The following is a 16,958-nucleotide window of genomic DNA, read 5'->3' on the forward strand; positions in this document are numbered from 1 at the left end:
TGTAAGAAAGGCCGGAGTTCCTTTAGAACTCACTACTAATCACATTGAGAACATTAGGTGCTAATGATGAGAGAAATAAAGCCACTGATAATTAAACACTGAAGGGAAAAAATGATACATTTGAAATAATTGCAAAGAAATTATTAGCAAATGGCTTAAGAAGTTGTGCAAGATAGTTTAGATTTTACATACTTAATACTCATTATCAGGTTTTATCCAAATAACAAAAAAGACAAGCTAAAGAAATAAATAGACTATTTTAAGGTACCAAAGTCTAATTTATTTATTATATTTATGATATTTTATTTGAAAGACATATCTTTATAATAATTTCTATAAGAAATATTAAAATATAATTTATGATATCTCTTTTCCTCTTTCCTCTTTCTTTATATTTTTGTTATATGTACAGTCACTGTCAAGATAATTTAAAATTAAATATATTTGTATATATATATGTATATATGCATAAATAAGACTGTATGTATCTATGTATGTATGCATGTATGTATGTATTTTGTTAGTGAATGCAAAGGAAATTATAACTTTTAGGAGCAAAGCAACATTTGTGTTGATTCTGGAACTAAATATGTTCAGAGGTGACAAACCATAACCTGCAATTCACAGTCCATCATTTTATTTATATGACTAGTCTCTGGAAAATGATTAAGAAAGGCAAAGGAACCCTACCTAGCATTACTGATTTTGAAATGGTTAAACGGTCGTTTGACCTGGTGTTTACTGCTATAAACTTCCTGCTTTGTCCTTTATTATACTTATATTCATTAAAACAGCGACTGTTTTCATACCGTTATTTTTTAACCTTATTATTATTACTCCTGGTATTTTTATTTTACACATAACTAATGATTTAAATAACATATAACATATTTTCATGTGAAAATACATGTTCAATTTGAATTTTCTCAATGTATATATGATATTAAAAAATTAAAAGTGTTATGAAAATGGTTGAAGTCCTTGAATCTGGGAGAGTTTAAAGGCCTATACATTAGAGTGGTAGAAGGAGGAGCAAGGAATGATATAATTAAATTTAATTAAGTTTAAAAATAAAATTTATTCATTGAGAAGTACACGTAAGCACATAATGAAATAGGATCATATTCTTTCTTTACCCTCCTTCCAACTCAATCAAGATCCCCTCAAATTTAATTTCTTCTTCTTTAGTGTTATTTGCAATAACCTACCAGGTAAAATTAGTGTTTCCTGTTTATATGATATGGGCTCAATGGCAAGAGGATTGACAGCTATCTCCCCTGATCCTTGAGATCATTCATTCTCTTTCCCAAGCAGATATTACTTACCATTAGGTCCTCAGTTTGGAGTGTAAACCTGTGAGTGATCTAATATGTTTCTTGCTAGAAGTTTGGCTGACTTGATATTTTAGAATTAATTTCTTTACTTAATTGCATCATTTTACGACTTTCTCCATCTAAACCCTACCACATACTCCTCAATGCTCTCTTCCAAAATGTATATAAATATACATATATGAATTTCTTGGATATATTAATGATATTCATAACATATATTTAATAGCATATATATATATATATTCCTAAACATGTAAGTACAACACTCTGAGTCTGCATAATGTTGCATAAATGCATATGTTATCAGTGTCAACCATTTGATATTGGATAAGCAATTAGTTATCTTCCTTTTGTGGAAAATTGTATCTCCTTCTGAGTGAGGTAACATATATCCTTAGGCTGTACCCACTTCACAGATAATACATTTTAATCTTTTGTGTATTTAATTTGGAACAAAGGATGAAACCAGGAAATGAGAGGAATTATTTTGGTGGTGGTGAGAATGAGTTAAAACAGGGAGACTAGTACATACAGGTAAAACAAACATACAGAAATGGAATGAATATTGTGAATGGAAAAGATTCTTGCTTTTGACTGTGGATATAATGTAAAAAACTGCATGTAATTTCTGCCTTAATATCTGAATAACATGCTGTAACCTGGAATTTTGATGTAAAATAAACACTGAGCTCAATTAGAAGTAGAAATTTCAAAATTACATTATTAATATTATTGTCTCTTGTGATAATCATATTTACTAATTTTTACATAGGTGGAAATGGCACCGAGAAGTATTTTTCTTTAAAGTTCCATATAGTTTCCTTTCAGGGCAACCCAATATCTAAACTTCAGGAAATAACCACACATTAGTGAAAGAAATTTCACTTCTTAATTGTAGAGTAGTCAAATTTATTTGGCTTGATAACTTTCATTATTCACATTATTGCACACTTATTTTTATTGATGTGTGTGTGTGTGTATGTGTGTGTGTGTGTACATGGTGCATGTATTGGATTTCATGTCTGTACAGTTGCCTAAGTGGTCAGAAGAAAGTATCAGCTCACTTGTAAAGGCTGGTAACCAAACTGATATTTTTTAGGAGCCCAATGCATTTTATCCACTGAATCATTTGTCTAGATCCATTGTTTTTCTTTTTATATCTTACTTAAGTATCTTTTGGTTATCTTGCCCAAAATACTTATAAAAACATTTACTCTTCCATCTAAATTGATGGGTTGATTCATAGCTGAATAAACTCAACTACCCACTTAGGAATGATTAAAACACAGTTAGCAGCAGCGTTCTGCATTGTTACCCTTGTGTAAGCAATTTCACTAGGGTGGAACTGTCCAATTACTTTCAGATATATACAAGCAAAGCACTGTAAACATTATAGTGTTCCAGTTTAAAGAGAACAATAAAGTATGCAACAATTTGTATAGACAACTAGGATTTTTTTTTTCTTACTGTTTTCCACATGACTGTTTTTGCTAGCAAAGTCAGTTAAGGGTCAAATCAAAGGCCATACAATTTGTAGAATACAGAAAAATAAAGAATAAAGATTGAACTATGCTAGTCTAGTAAATACTGTACACATAAGATGAAAATCTATTTTGAAGATGTGTAGTTTGCTTCTGAAAGCCAGGGATCTTGCAAATTAAAAAAAAACAACAACACTATTTTCTGAAGGCAGTTTTCTTTCCTAATTATACTTTTCACTGTATTTTCCTTTTTAGTAAATGAATCACTTTGCCTACATTTCAGCAGCCAACTTCTCAAGGAACTGTTTAAAGACTTCCCACGTTTGTCAGCTTACCAACCTCACTACCATTAACCCTGACTCAATTCATGCCAAGCTGCCATTTATTCCAGCTTGCCTAAGTACAGTTTGAACTGGTTGCATCCAGATTTAATTGAAATCACCTATGTAGCAAATGGGATGATTTCCAGCTGTCAGACTTTGTCAAGTCATCTAAGTGCATATTTAGGAGGTAGCTTAGTGGAGTTTATTTTGTAGTGCCATTAATATTTACCATTCTAATGTGAAGATAGACTGTACCCTCAGCGCTCCCACTTCTCTCCTTCCTTCATTTTCTTCTATCAGGTATTTTCCTCTTCTTGACTTTGTTTCCCTTTCTTCTCTCTCATTCACTCTCATACTACTTTCTTTTTCCTTCTCCTTCCATTTGTTCTTTGCTTCATTTCTTCTCCTTTCCTTATTGTCCTTTCTTGTTCAGAGTCTTCTTTTTTTAATCCATCTTAAAGAATGGAGAACAAGGCTAAAAAAGAACACCATGCTTTAATATATTCATGGTAGCTTTGGCTGTGGAATCATATCTGTTGTATCAGTCCTCATGAACAATTATAGCTAAATAGCATAAAATGGACAGTTTATAAAGAATACACATTTTCACCACCTTATTTTATTACAATGAATTTCTCATCCTCCTCCTCTTTATATTGAAGTTTTCACCTACATATATTTTGTAAAAGCATTTATTTCATTTGTAAAGCTCCTGTCCCTGTATCTCAGTCAACCACATTTCCAACTCCTTAACATCTTTTCCTTATAGTTTCCCAATAGCAACTGTCAGGAGACTTAGAGCATGTTAGTGAAGAGCTTACTGCACATTAAGTACCAGAGATATATTTTATAGTATTTGCATTTATTTTAGTAACATATTTTGATTTTAACTAAGATTCTGATTTTGTTCTTACTTTAAATCATAGAGTATGAGTATTAAAAGTTTCTCAAGGAACAAAAGGATTATTTAGGAATTTAAATTGCCTATAACTTTATCATGATTTCTAAAGGAAAGAGGAAGAAGGAAATTAGGAATATATCATGGAACCCTATACCATGATGTTGTCACTAGGGTCATAGCACATGAATGCTTGTGTTGTTATTTACTTTTATACTGCTATACCAAGTGTGTAATGCTAAAAAAGAGTCAAATGGCAGGCATACTCCCTCTAGAAAGTGGTCCTCTGCTCTAATAGATTTCTTTGAGTATATTAATTTTATTTTCCCCTAATATAATCACTTGTATTATATTACATTTATTGTATTCAATATATCCTTTGTATTAAATTATATTTGTATAATCCAAAGAACTCAGGTTAAATAAGTTCCATTTGTAATACCAACAAAAGCACATGGGTAATGCTTAAATGTCACTAGTAAGATGAAGGAGTAGGATGGGTGTGCAAATAGTCCTCTATTTTCTCCTACTATTCCACAAATTATTATATTTATTGTTAATTTTACTTATATACACTTTATATTTTCTCAAGAATCAAACAGACTTTTGGAGGTAATATAGTCTAATAAAGAAGATGACACTTAAAATAATGTGTGAACAAACACATACAAATAAGCAAATTTCTACCTAGTATAAACTATACAAATATTTCTGACATTAATAAACATATCAAAGAAAAATTTCACTTGTTTAAATATATTACCTCATGATATTATGTAAATCAGACTATTATATTTATTTTATACCTAGGCAAGACATGCTAACAATGTCCCTCATATAATTTCTCATGTAGTATATCATATTCAGTATTAGTAAAACAACACCATCACTGAATAGTAATTATCAGAAAATTAAAAGAATATTAAAGTCACCTTGGATACAAAACAACCAAATTCTAAGACAAAACAACAAAACACAACTAAATAAGATAAGAATAATAAGGTTGAAATAACAGTCACATTTAAATTGGACAAGGCAAGCAAACAGAGGGAAAAGTAGCCAGGAGATGTTACAAAAAATGAGATCCACTTATGCACATACTCAGGAGTTCAATAAAAACAGTTAGTCATAATATATACACACAGAGGATTTTGTGCAGAACTACTCAGGCCCTGTACTTGGTACTTCAGTCTCTGTGAGTACAGGTAAATTTTTCTCAGTTGATTTAGACGGCCTAATTCTCCTGGTGTTCTACATCCTCTCTGTTTCTTATACTCTTTCTGCTTTCTCTTCTGCCCAATAAGTTTTTGGTAAATGTTCTATCTCATGTAGTGGTCTTTAAATCAAATCAGACATTGGTTTGTTATTTGTACAAACTTTGTGCTACTATTACTCTAATACAGTTTACAGGCATGACAACATTATAGATGAAAATTTTGTGGCTTGATTGGTATATATCTTTGCCCTTTACACCTTATTTTTTTTAAAAATCATAAAATGACTGTCTTGAAAGGTAAAAAACACGTAGTGAAAAATTAAATTCCATATTTCTAAGTAGGATATATTTAAATACTTACTGAGGATAAAAAGAAACACCATAATGGTAATTAGTCATGAAGAGACATCCATCACAAGAAAATACAGTACTTAAGTAGGCAGGCATTTAATAAGTGCTCAGCTAAAATTTGTTAAGTATAAAAACTGATTGTATTAAAGTGTTTTTGTTCACACGACTATGTGTGTGACTGTATAAGAAAGACAGAGACAGAGAGCAGGAAACAGAGAAAAAGAGGGGAGAGAGAATTGAAAATTGTGCACTGGGATTGGAGAGAACATAATTCTCTTGCAATTAACTTGACCAAGGACATGCTATTTGGGGAGATAAGATTTGTATTTGTGTTGAAAAGAAAAGGGAAAAGGATTTAGACCCTTCCTAGAGTGACATGGATCAGATATGACAGGGGAAGTCTCCCTGCATATCTTGGCTATAGAAAAGAAAAATTAGAGAAAATCAAACAGGACAGGTAAGTTGATCTGCTAAGTCCTGAACATGAGAAAAGCCTAATAACTGTCTTAGATTTAAAAATTTCTCTAGCCACCCCCCCAAAAAAAGCAATCATAAGTGGGGAGGGAGAGAGAGAGGGAAAGCAGATGGGGGGGGATATGATCTGGTATTGGGTGAGGGAAAAAGACTGAAGTCCTGAGGGCCAGCAGAAAAATGGAAACAGGCAACCTTGCAAAACAGTAGATTGGGAAGACCCTCCAGAATGCACCAGAGACCTGGGATGTGAGAAACTCTCAGGGCTCAAAGGGAGGGATCTTAGATGAAATGCCCAACAGGAAGGAGAAGGAACCTACCTCAGACAAGAAGACAGGACATCAAGTGAGGGATGGGATTACCATCCTAAAATTACATCTCTGATCCATAATTGTTCTTGTCTGAAAGAATTACAGGGATGGAAGTGGAGAGGATCCTGAGCATAAGAAGGTCCAGCGACAGGCCCAAGTGGGATCTGGCTCAAGGGGAGGTCCCAAAGCCTGAAACTATTACTGAGGCCATGGAATGCTCATGAAAAGGGATCTATCATGACTGCCCTCTGAAAGACCCAACAAGCAGCTAAAAGTGTCAGATGCAGACATTTGCACCCAACCAATTGACAGAAGCAGCTGATCCCTTTTGTTGAAGTAGGCAAGTTTGAAAGAAGCTGAGGGAAAGAGCAATCTTGTAGGAGGACCAGCTGTCTCAATTAATCTGGAAACCTGATTTCTTTCAAACACTGGACCACCAAACAGACAGCATACACCAGCTGATATAAGGCTCACAACACACATACAGTAGAGGTCTTCCAGGTCTGTGTTCATTCAGAGATGATTCACCTAACCCTCAAGAGACTGCAGTCCTCAGGCGTTTTAGAGGTCAGGTGGGGTGGGGGTGGGAACATCCACATGGAGACAGGGGATGGGGAGGAGGTATGGGATGTGGAACAGTCAGAAGGTGGCTCACAGCATGGGGGGTGGAGGATAAATTATGGAGTGTAAAAAATAAAAATGTCTCTTGCCAAAATTTCAGCAAAAGTAGGCAATAAATCTTATTGGTTAAGGAACCCTTAAGATTATTCATGTCATCCTTCATATGGCATGAAGATTGGTTATTGGTCAAAATAACTCATAAAAGAATAGTTGTCTTTCACCTGCTCAAAGTAGGAACAAAATTCAACCTTAACTGATCTGTGTGTGCATCCTGAACAATCCATACAAATATCTTAATAGTACTAAACGTTTGGTTGTGAGATTAATATATTCCAGAATATACAGCTCTGGCAAGATTTATCCTCAGGGACTCTGATATAGCCTCTTGTTCCAGCTCCCTGCCTCCTGAAGCTGTCTCCAGAGAATGGCTTCCAATGCAGCTTCAGAAATTGCTAGAGATTCCACATGACCTTGCTTCATCCAGTCTTTCAGACAGATACAGTAAGAACTTCAATCAAGTCCTAAGCCTTCAAAACGGACAAAAATTGAATAAGACACTAAGGCTAGCTTTTTAAATTCTTTCCAAATTTTCTAATTTTTCTACCCCTAAAACCCTCTAAAGAAATTTTCCTCACCCCTACTCAACAGGAAGTTGTGGATAATCATCATTCCAATCGCTTGATTTTGGGTATATGGTTATTTTATAAATCATAGATAGGTTCACAGTTAAGGAATAATTTGGAAATGTTTAGTTTTGAGGAAGATGATACAGAAAGGATGGTTTTCAGATGGTAATACAAGTTAAAATCAGAACATCATTCAGGTACAGAAAAATCAGTAAGTCAAGATAAATTGTAGAGTATTTATCTAGTTGAAAAATATGATATACTGGATGTTAATTGTATATCATACTTTGTAATTTACATAATTGTTATGGTTATGCTCAATTTATGTCTGAGAGAAGAGCCTTTTTTATTGTACAGAAAGTGTGAGATGTTGGGAATTGGTTATAATATTTTGTCTTAATTCAGCTCCCAAAAGCCACACTTCCAGATGCTGAGGGTTCCTTCCCCACTTGGCTTTGGGTGGTAATAAAGAATTGTAGTGCAGACAATGGTTTGACAGGGAGACAGAGGTGGGACTTTTAGATTGTGTGGACAAGGGACTGAGAGGGGAAAATAACAAACAAAATGGTGGTAATGGGGAAGCAAAAAGGTTAGACTAAAAGGCTTCCTGACATGTAAGAATCAGGGTAACTGACAGCAGAGAGCAAATATTAACTCAGGAATAACAGAAGTGTGTGCTAGCCACAAGGAGGTTAAAAAGTTTCCAGTCATTGAGCCAGTTAGGCATATTAAATTTTAAGCTGATGTGTGTGTCTTTCATTCATGAGTATAGAGAGCTCTGGTGGATAGTTAGAGGCTCAATAATCCATAGTGATCAGAATGGAGCAACTCTGCACTGCTACAGTTAAATAAACAAATTAATTAATGAAAGCAAAGCAAGTAAACCTCTTAAATTTAGCCCTCACAAGTCAATGAACATACTCAAAATTATAAATAATAAAATAAGGCATTAAAAATATAAGTTGATTTGCATATAATTCCTTATTGTCGTGATAGATAATTAATGTAAAACACCCTCATTCAATTTTTACATTGTCATTAATATTCATAGATCAGCTGTTGTGTGGCAGTGTCTATATTAATTCTGTAATTCAAAATAAAATACTCGATCAATTCTTGAAAACTCTAAAAGATATACTGATATTATTCTTATGGAATTGAACTTTTTTTTTTTTTTTTTTTTTTTTTTTTTTTTTTTTTAGCAATGTAAAGGGTCATTTGCAAGACAGGGGAAGAGCACCATTACAGAAGTTAAAAAGACTAGGCAGGTGTTTCAGGACAGAAACTCTTTTTGTTCACCATTATGGACACAGTACTATATAATTATCTGAATAAAATCTTATTATTATCTTAGAAATAATTAACTACTTTGTGGACACTTTAAGGAATAACATTCAAGATTAAGATAAATGTAATAAAAGTTAAGAAGAATATTTCAGATGGGGAATTGTGAAAAGTTTAAGAACATATATTGCCAAGTTGTTGAAGAATTAAGACCTAAAAATAATGGATGGAAACTGAAAAAGTTATAGCAGGAGAAACAGGGGTGAAACTAAGGTGGAAACTTTGCAGAGTTTGAACTTAATTGTGAGTGCTGTCTGTGACCACTGAAGGACTTAGAATTGCTGACTAATATTTTTCAATATGTTGATTTATTTCACTAAGTCCTTGAGTACATGATGATTTGCATGGCTGCTGTAATGGTATTCTGGGGCACTGTATAAATTCAAGTTCATAAATGTCAGTGAGTAATATCCCTACTAATGATGGCACTATCAAAAGCATGTGGATGAGTTACAGTGACATTCCAAGGGCTTATTGTTGAATAATGAAACATTACTTAATACGGGATAGAAGGGGAAAGAAATGTTAATATAAGTCTGTGCAAGATTTAGATATCAAAGACAACTTATATGATTCCATTCACAGGATCTAGTGCCCCACACTTTGGTTGGTATTAAAAAATTTAAATTAATAATATATGAATATTAAGGTTTTTTATTCAACCGAAAAGTTGATACAATAAAATAAAAAGTCAAATATGGAAAGAATGATTCATTATATGCAAGAAAATTGATATGCAAATTGATGGAGAGCCTGGTAAAGGAGAGATGTTTCAACAGTCAGAGCACTGCCAGCTTTTGCAAAGAGTTCAGACTGGATTTGTAGCACACATGTGTTGGCTCTGTAATTCTAGTTCCTAGGGAACTGCTGCCCTGCTGCCCTCTCTTGGCAGAAAAGGGTACTATGTACAATTAAAGAAATCCATACAGAGAATTAAATATATATACATATTATTTTGCCACTCCCTTGAAAAGAAATGTGGACTGACACTAATAATAAAAATAATTATAGGGACTAAGATGAAAGTACAGTTATTTAGAACAGAGATGACCTGGGTTCCAATATCAGCACCCAAATGGTGGTTTCTGAGTTCAGATCCTGAGGATCCAATGCCTTCTTTTGATTTCCATAAGAACAAGTATGAATTGCATATATGCAAGTAAAGTTTTTCATATACATAAATATGTAATCTAAATAACAAATAAAAGTTAATGAATTAAAAACCCACTTATTCTAGGCAGTGGTGGCACTCACATTTAGTTCTAGGTCTTTGGAGGCAGAAGCTGGCAGATCACTATGAATTCCAGGCCAGGCTAGTTTACAAAGATAATTGCAGGAAACCCAAGACTCTACACTGATACCTTGTCTCCAGAAAAAAATATAAAAACCACAACTAATAGTTTCAATTTTGGATCAAAATCCCTATAGCCATCTCATCATTTATGATTTTTTGTATGATAAAAATAGAGCAATACAGTTTTTTCAAGCTGTCACTAAAAAAAATCCTTTTTTATTCAGAAAAAAATGCTCTTAGGACAATGAATTAACACATCTTATTTTGTGAATGTTCACATTGGCTTTAAATGTCTTCTAGCTTTAAATAAACCAAGTATGATGTCATATCCTTTAAATATGGAAGAAGCAATTTTCCTTTATTATATACTATTTACATTGTGAATGAATTATATTAATTTATCTGTATAGTTTTAATATTGTAATGGTACCATTAAAGAATACTTGCTGCTGACAAATTTTGAATGACCAATAGTGCAGAATGGTAATAGACACTCATGAACTAAGTTATAATTCAATTCAAATAATTGCATTTATAATGACATGTTGCTTTTACTATTCCCCATTAATCTAACAAACAAAGGGTAACAGCAAGGCACAATAATAATTTACTTCGTGTCTTTCTAATAGATTGTCTTTTAAAGGAACACCATCAAGTCATGGAACATACAAAACAAAGTGCTAAGTTTTTTATTGATTTCATGGTAAACAAGTGATTCCTAAATCTAATAGACCTTTCTTGTGAAATTCAAATGAGGAAAGAGCATCAAAGACATCAAAAATCAAAGCAAAACAAAAGAAAACAAAACAGAGCAATCCCTTTGTTTGCCTTTTCTGATTTGGAGAAATAAACATCTTTTATCTAATTTTTTTTCTACCCATTACCTTCTCCCTTAATACATTCACTGTGTGAATACTCAAGTGAACAACTTAATTCTCAATTCATCAAATCACTTCCCCTTTCAGAGATATTGCTATGATTTTTTTCCTATGAAGGAGAAAATCCAAGCTATTTATCATTTCTTGTCATACACAGTGTTGAAATTCCTTCTCTAGAGAAGAAGCAAATAATGCCTTCCCTCTAAAATTCAAAATACCATGGACAAACTTAGGTAGGATACAATGCATGTTCATACTAGGGAATCAATGGAAATGTACAGTATTGAATAGTACATATCACAGCATTTGAAGCCACAACTGTATGTTGAAAATCTTCTTATCCAGTGGGCCTTGTTTGATATATTTCATTACATATCCTTTATAATCTGAGGTTTTCTCTTAGAATTAGCTTTTGAGAGATTTTCAATGAAAGCGATGAAGGTAAGAGCCTTTCAAATGTGTTTTAAGTTATTTCTCTGTCCTTGTATGCACTAAATGTGGCATTTTAAAGTTATTTTATTTTGTTGATGTGTCGGTGGTGTGCATTAATATTTGTGTGTCTGTGTGTGTACACATGATCACTGTGATTAGAAGCCATCACAGGCCAGAAGACAATATTTTCTGAGTTAGCTTTCTATAAATCTTGGCAAATATTTTCAATACAAATCAATATATAAGATGCTGTATTTAATAAACCTGCTTGGCATAAAGAAAGGTTATGAAAGACCTCCTGACTCCAGCATTTATCTTTTATATTTTTTATCTTCTTTATCTTTCTCATAATTCTGGCACCACCTATAAATATCCTCTCAATAAAGGATGACCTGCAGGTCAAGGTAAGATCCTCAACTTTGATTTCAATGAAGCCATGACAATACAGACAAATCAGTTTAACTTTAACTACACTCACTACATGCACAACATACACAAACACACAGACAATTATATATATATATATATATATATATATATTACTATGTTAAATATAAATATGTAAATATATTTAAGATTAAATACATATATTTAAAATTATTTGAATTAATGAAATATGAATATGTATTTAACTAAATGAGTTAAGCTGTAGGAAGAGCCTACCTCTAGGACAACATTTATTTTATAGGTTGTTATGATATTGAAAATGGGATTGTGGTTACCTAAGACAAGGAAAATAAGTGCTGACATCTGTAGGATAAAGAACTAAATTGGAAATACAACAAGTGTAGTTTTTGATAGGAATGGAGATAAGTGTTTGACATACTCTTCTAGAAGAAAATTGATGCAGGATAATATTCCATATACATTCAGAATATTAAAAAGAGAATATATTTTGGGAGGGTAGGTGCAGTGAACTTTCTTGATGCTATTCAAGAGAGTAGGGAGGGATCCCCAGGCCCCTCCTGTTGTTATGTGGGTCTGGGATAGAAATTGTGAGGAAGATGCTCAGTGTTGGGGTACAAGTTGGAAGAGGGACTTCTCAGCAGCTAAAAGCCTCTCTCTCTTGCTCTCAGTGTCCTTGCTGGGGTGCATAGTCCAGGGTTTCTTACTCCTTGGAGGCCATTTAGGCTATGAGGTCCACCACCCTGTTGCTGTAGCTGTATTCATTGTCATACCAGGAAATGAGCTTCACAAAGTTGTCATTGAGAGAAATGCCAGCCCCCGCATCAAAGGTGGAAGAGTAGGAGTTGCTGTTGAAATCGCAGGAGACAACCTGGTCCTCAGTGTATCCCAGGATGTTCTTCAGTGGACCCTCAGATGCCTGCTTCACTACCTTCTTGATGTCTTCATACTTGGCAGGTTTCTTCAGGCAGCATGTCAGATCCACAACACATATACTGGGGATAGGAACACAGAAGGCCATGCCAGGGAGCTTCCTGTTCAGCTCTGGGATGACCTTGCCCACAGCCTTGGCAGCACCAGTGGATACAGGGATGATGTTCTGGGCATCCTCACGGCCATCATGCCACAGCTTTCAGATGGCCCAAAAACAGTCTTCTGAGTGTCAGTGATGGCATGGACTGTGGTCATGAGCCCTTCCATGATGCCAAAGTGGTCACGAATGTTTTTGGCCATGGGAGCTAAGCAGTTGGTGGTGGTGCAGGATGCACTGCTGACAATCTTGATTGAGTTGTCATATTTCTTGTGGTTCACACCCATCACAAACATGAAGGCATCGGCAGAAGGGGCAGAGATGATTACCCTTTTGGCTCCACTCCTCAAGTGGCCCCTGGCCTTCTCCTTGAATGATGGTGAAGATGCCAGTAGACTCTACAACATACTCAGCACCAGCATCACCCCATTTGATGTTAGCCATATCTTGCTCTTGGAAGATGGTGATGGGCTTCCTGTTACAACAAGCTTTCCATTCTCTGCCTTGACTGTGCCATTGAATTTGTCATGGGTGAAGTCATACTAGAACATGTAGACCATGTACTTGAGGTCAATGAAGGGGTCATTGATGGCAACAATCTCCACTTTGCCATGTGGAGAGCAGATGGCAGCCATGGTAACAAGGAGCCCAATATGGCCAAATCTGTTCACACCAACCTTCACCATTTTGACTAAAGGACGAGGCTGGCACTACACAAGAAGATGCAGCTGTTTCTGGAACATGGAGGAGCATAGAGCCAAGAGAATATTTCTTAAGTTAGCAGTTTGTTGAAATAAAATTTCATCTGAGTTACAACCTAACTGAGATGGAAAGTTTATGATGTCATATAAAGGTGCTTCACTCTGAAAATCTACAAACAAGATGGTGAGAACCCATCACATACTGAGGTAAAATATAAAATGGAAGCTAAGGTTTCACTGGGAAGTTTACTTAAGGTGCAGCTGGAGTCTATATTATTATCTAATATGTTGGTTTGATTGGGATTAACATAAGTTATGGCCAGAATATCAAGCTGCACAAACCATTTAGATATCTGTATGCAAAATGAAGAATAAACACAAGTCTGAGAAAATGTGTCTGATAGCACCAGAAGCAGAAACTTATTTTTAAAAGTAAATTTAATGTGAAGGGAACCATATGGAAGGGCATTGGTTCACTTTGTAAATTCAAGAACCTTGTTGAGCTTGAAAATGAGAAAAATTGGCAGTAAGAATCAGAGAGGAAAGCTAGAATAGAAAGGGAAATAATATGTAATATGATGGCACTATCTCCAAAGCAGAAAAGGATACGTGTCAACATATAAAAATTAACAAGTCTTTCCTAGAAGCAACTGTGCTGACTGGAGACTGTATGGGCTGAGAAAAGGTTTGTTTTGATTTATGGTTTTTTTTTTATACCTTCTCAACTAGCAAATAAATAGGATTGAAAGTAGGATGATTAGTTGAATATAATAATCTATTTCCCTTCAAATAGATGGGTGCTAGAGTATTGAGTAAAACAATCTCAAAAGGAGACAATACCTGTAGAAAACTAGATCTACATTGGCTGCATTTTTGAGACCTGTAGGTCTAAAAAAAATCCAATTATCAATAAATGGAACCAGAGTCTCTTATGACACTCAAAGATCACAGGAAAAACAGCATTAAGAGTTGACAGTTGACTACATATTGTCTTTTACCATAGTAGAGAAGCATAAAAGCCTTTAAGAAGCAAGGCATACCTCAGGAACCATTTTCAGCTTATGTTTACAATCAACACAGGTCAAGTAAAGTCCAAGAAGCAGAAATAATAGCATAAGATGTTTGATAAATAATTTTTTCTGAAGCAATTTGAGTGAACATAAAGGAGCAATAAAATATTAAAATTTAGTTGAATATCAGACTCATAAAACATATATGTTTGAACATAATGTCTTCTGGCCAAATGTTCAGAGTCTGTGCACACTAAATAGCTTACACGCACAAATATACAATTTTGGAAGTTATTCCTTATTTAACATTTTCAGTTACACCTCAAAAACAATAAATATTTTCACTACAATCATTATCAACATAATAAAATAATAAAATTAAAAATTCACTAAAAGTACTACCAATTATAGTTATTTTGTTTATAAGCATAATGATATCTGAAGGTCAAAAAATGTTTTATAGATTTTAAAATATGGCTTTAAAGGTAGAATAATATATAGTCAATTGATTATGAAAAAATAAAACAACCTATAAAAGACAAACAAGGAAATTACAGAGATGTGTGTTTCTACTTGCCAAATTAGACTATTAGGCAAATGAGGGTTCACACTAGCATGGTGAACTATTGTTTGCCTGATTTTAACACAGAAGCCTGTGCAATAATGGAGCATAATGCATGACATTAAGATATAAGGTAGCATCAGTGTCATTTTAGAGGAATGCTTTGGAGGACTATGAAATTGGTGGGTTTCGAGCAATCATTGTTCCTGCAATGGAAATCAGACAACATCCTTATAGAAACAGCTATGATTACTCATTTAATCACAATTATCAACGTTTTACAATATCTGAAATGTTTTAATGCAAGTAGTATTTATACTTTTCCAATAATAATTAACTGCCTCATGCTAACATCTTAAACTGTTTAAAATATAAAACCTTTGTCTTAGTAGTATAAACTATGTCTAAAGTAATTGTTATTAACATGAACTCTCTCTTTGCACCTTGGTTTACTCTGAATTACAAAATATTTTAAAACAAAATATTTTACTCAAACTTATATATTTATCTCATTAAATAAATTTCCAACTTTTTATAATTATAGAATTCTTAAATATACATTTTAAGATTTTTTTACCCTTGCCATTACTAATATCTATTTTTGAGTATTTTCATGATGTATAAAATGTTTAATTGGTCTTAATGTGAAAAATACTTTAAGATAATAAAAAAGCTGGCATCTGCACCAACTTTTAAAATGTTGAATGTTCCTATGAAATTCAAGATAGTGTATAAAATTAATGAATTTTTACCATACAGAACCTTATGTCCAATGTTATTTAGCACTACTGAATTTTGTGGACAAAACTCATACAATTTTGAATAGTCTCTACAGGTTTAGTGATAGGTTCAGGGATATACTTTATGATTATATACTAAGTATGAATTTATTCTTTCAACTATACAGCTCTATTTAATGCATGACTATTTGCAAATTCTTATACTTTTGTATTTGGTTAATTATTATATATAAAACTCCTTTGAGATAAAGCAACCCTTCTGCTTCAAATCACTTGCCACTACTCCAAACATAAGAAAGGAATAAGCCAAAATAATAATTGACAGAAAGAACACAATTCTCTTGGAATAGAACTAACTACTTTTCACATTTGTAGTTTGAATGTGAAATGCAGACAAGAGGCTCACAGATTTGACCATGTTTCCCAGTAGTGACATTGTTTGGGAATGTTGCAGAAACTTTGTTATTTGGAGCCTAGCTACTTATCACAAATGAGTCATGGCTGGAAAAGGACATCTCCCTATGGTTCTCACCTATTCTCTTTGTTTAGGAAAAGAATATGCTGCAAGATCCACATGCTACCCTAGAAAGCATTCCAACTGTTTTGACTGCACAAATACAATGCAGTGAACCATTTCTTTGAAGCATGAGCCTACAGCAGTCTTTGCATTATTACACATTCTATTACAAAAATACAAAAGGCAACTAACACATCCGATGCGTATTTTTTCTTAGCTTGATAATAGTTGGCTCCAAAAAAGTTTCATTTCAGTTTTACAATTGATTTTAATGGTACAGTTAAACTGTGGAGCAAGATCGGAGGAGGAAGAGGAGGAGGGGGAGGAGGAAGAGGAGGAAGTGGAGGAAGAGGAGGAAGTGGAGGAAGAGGAGGAAGTGGAGGAAGAGGAGAAGGAGGAGGAGGAGGAGGAGG

General features: G+C 33.9%; 1 pseudogene; it reads right to left on the minus strand.

Annotated features, from left to right (window-relative positions):
* Window positions 1–12,688: 12,688 nt before the first annotated feature.
* Window positions 12,689–13,575, minus strand: LOC110304439 (annotated as a pseudogene).
* Between the last annotated feature and the right edge of the window lie 3,383 nt (window positions 13,576–16,958).

This window comes from Mus caroli, chromosome 1 (genome assembly GCF_900094665.2).
Source record: "Mus caroli chromosome 1, CAROLI_EIJ_v1.1, whole genome shotgun sequence".
NCBI classification, from domain to species: Eukaryota; Metazoa; Chordata; class Mammalia; order Rodentia; family Muridae; genus Mus; species Mus caroli.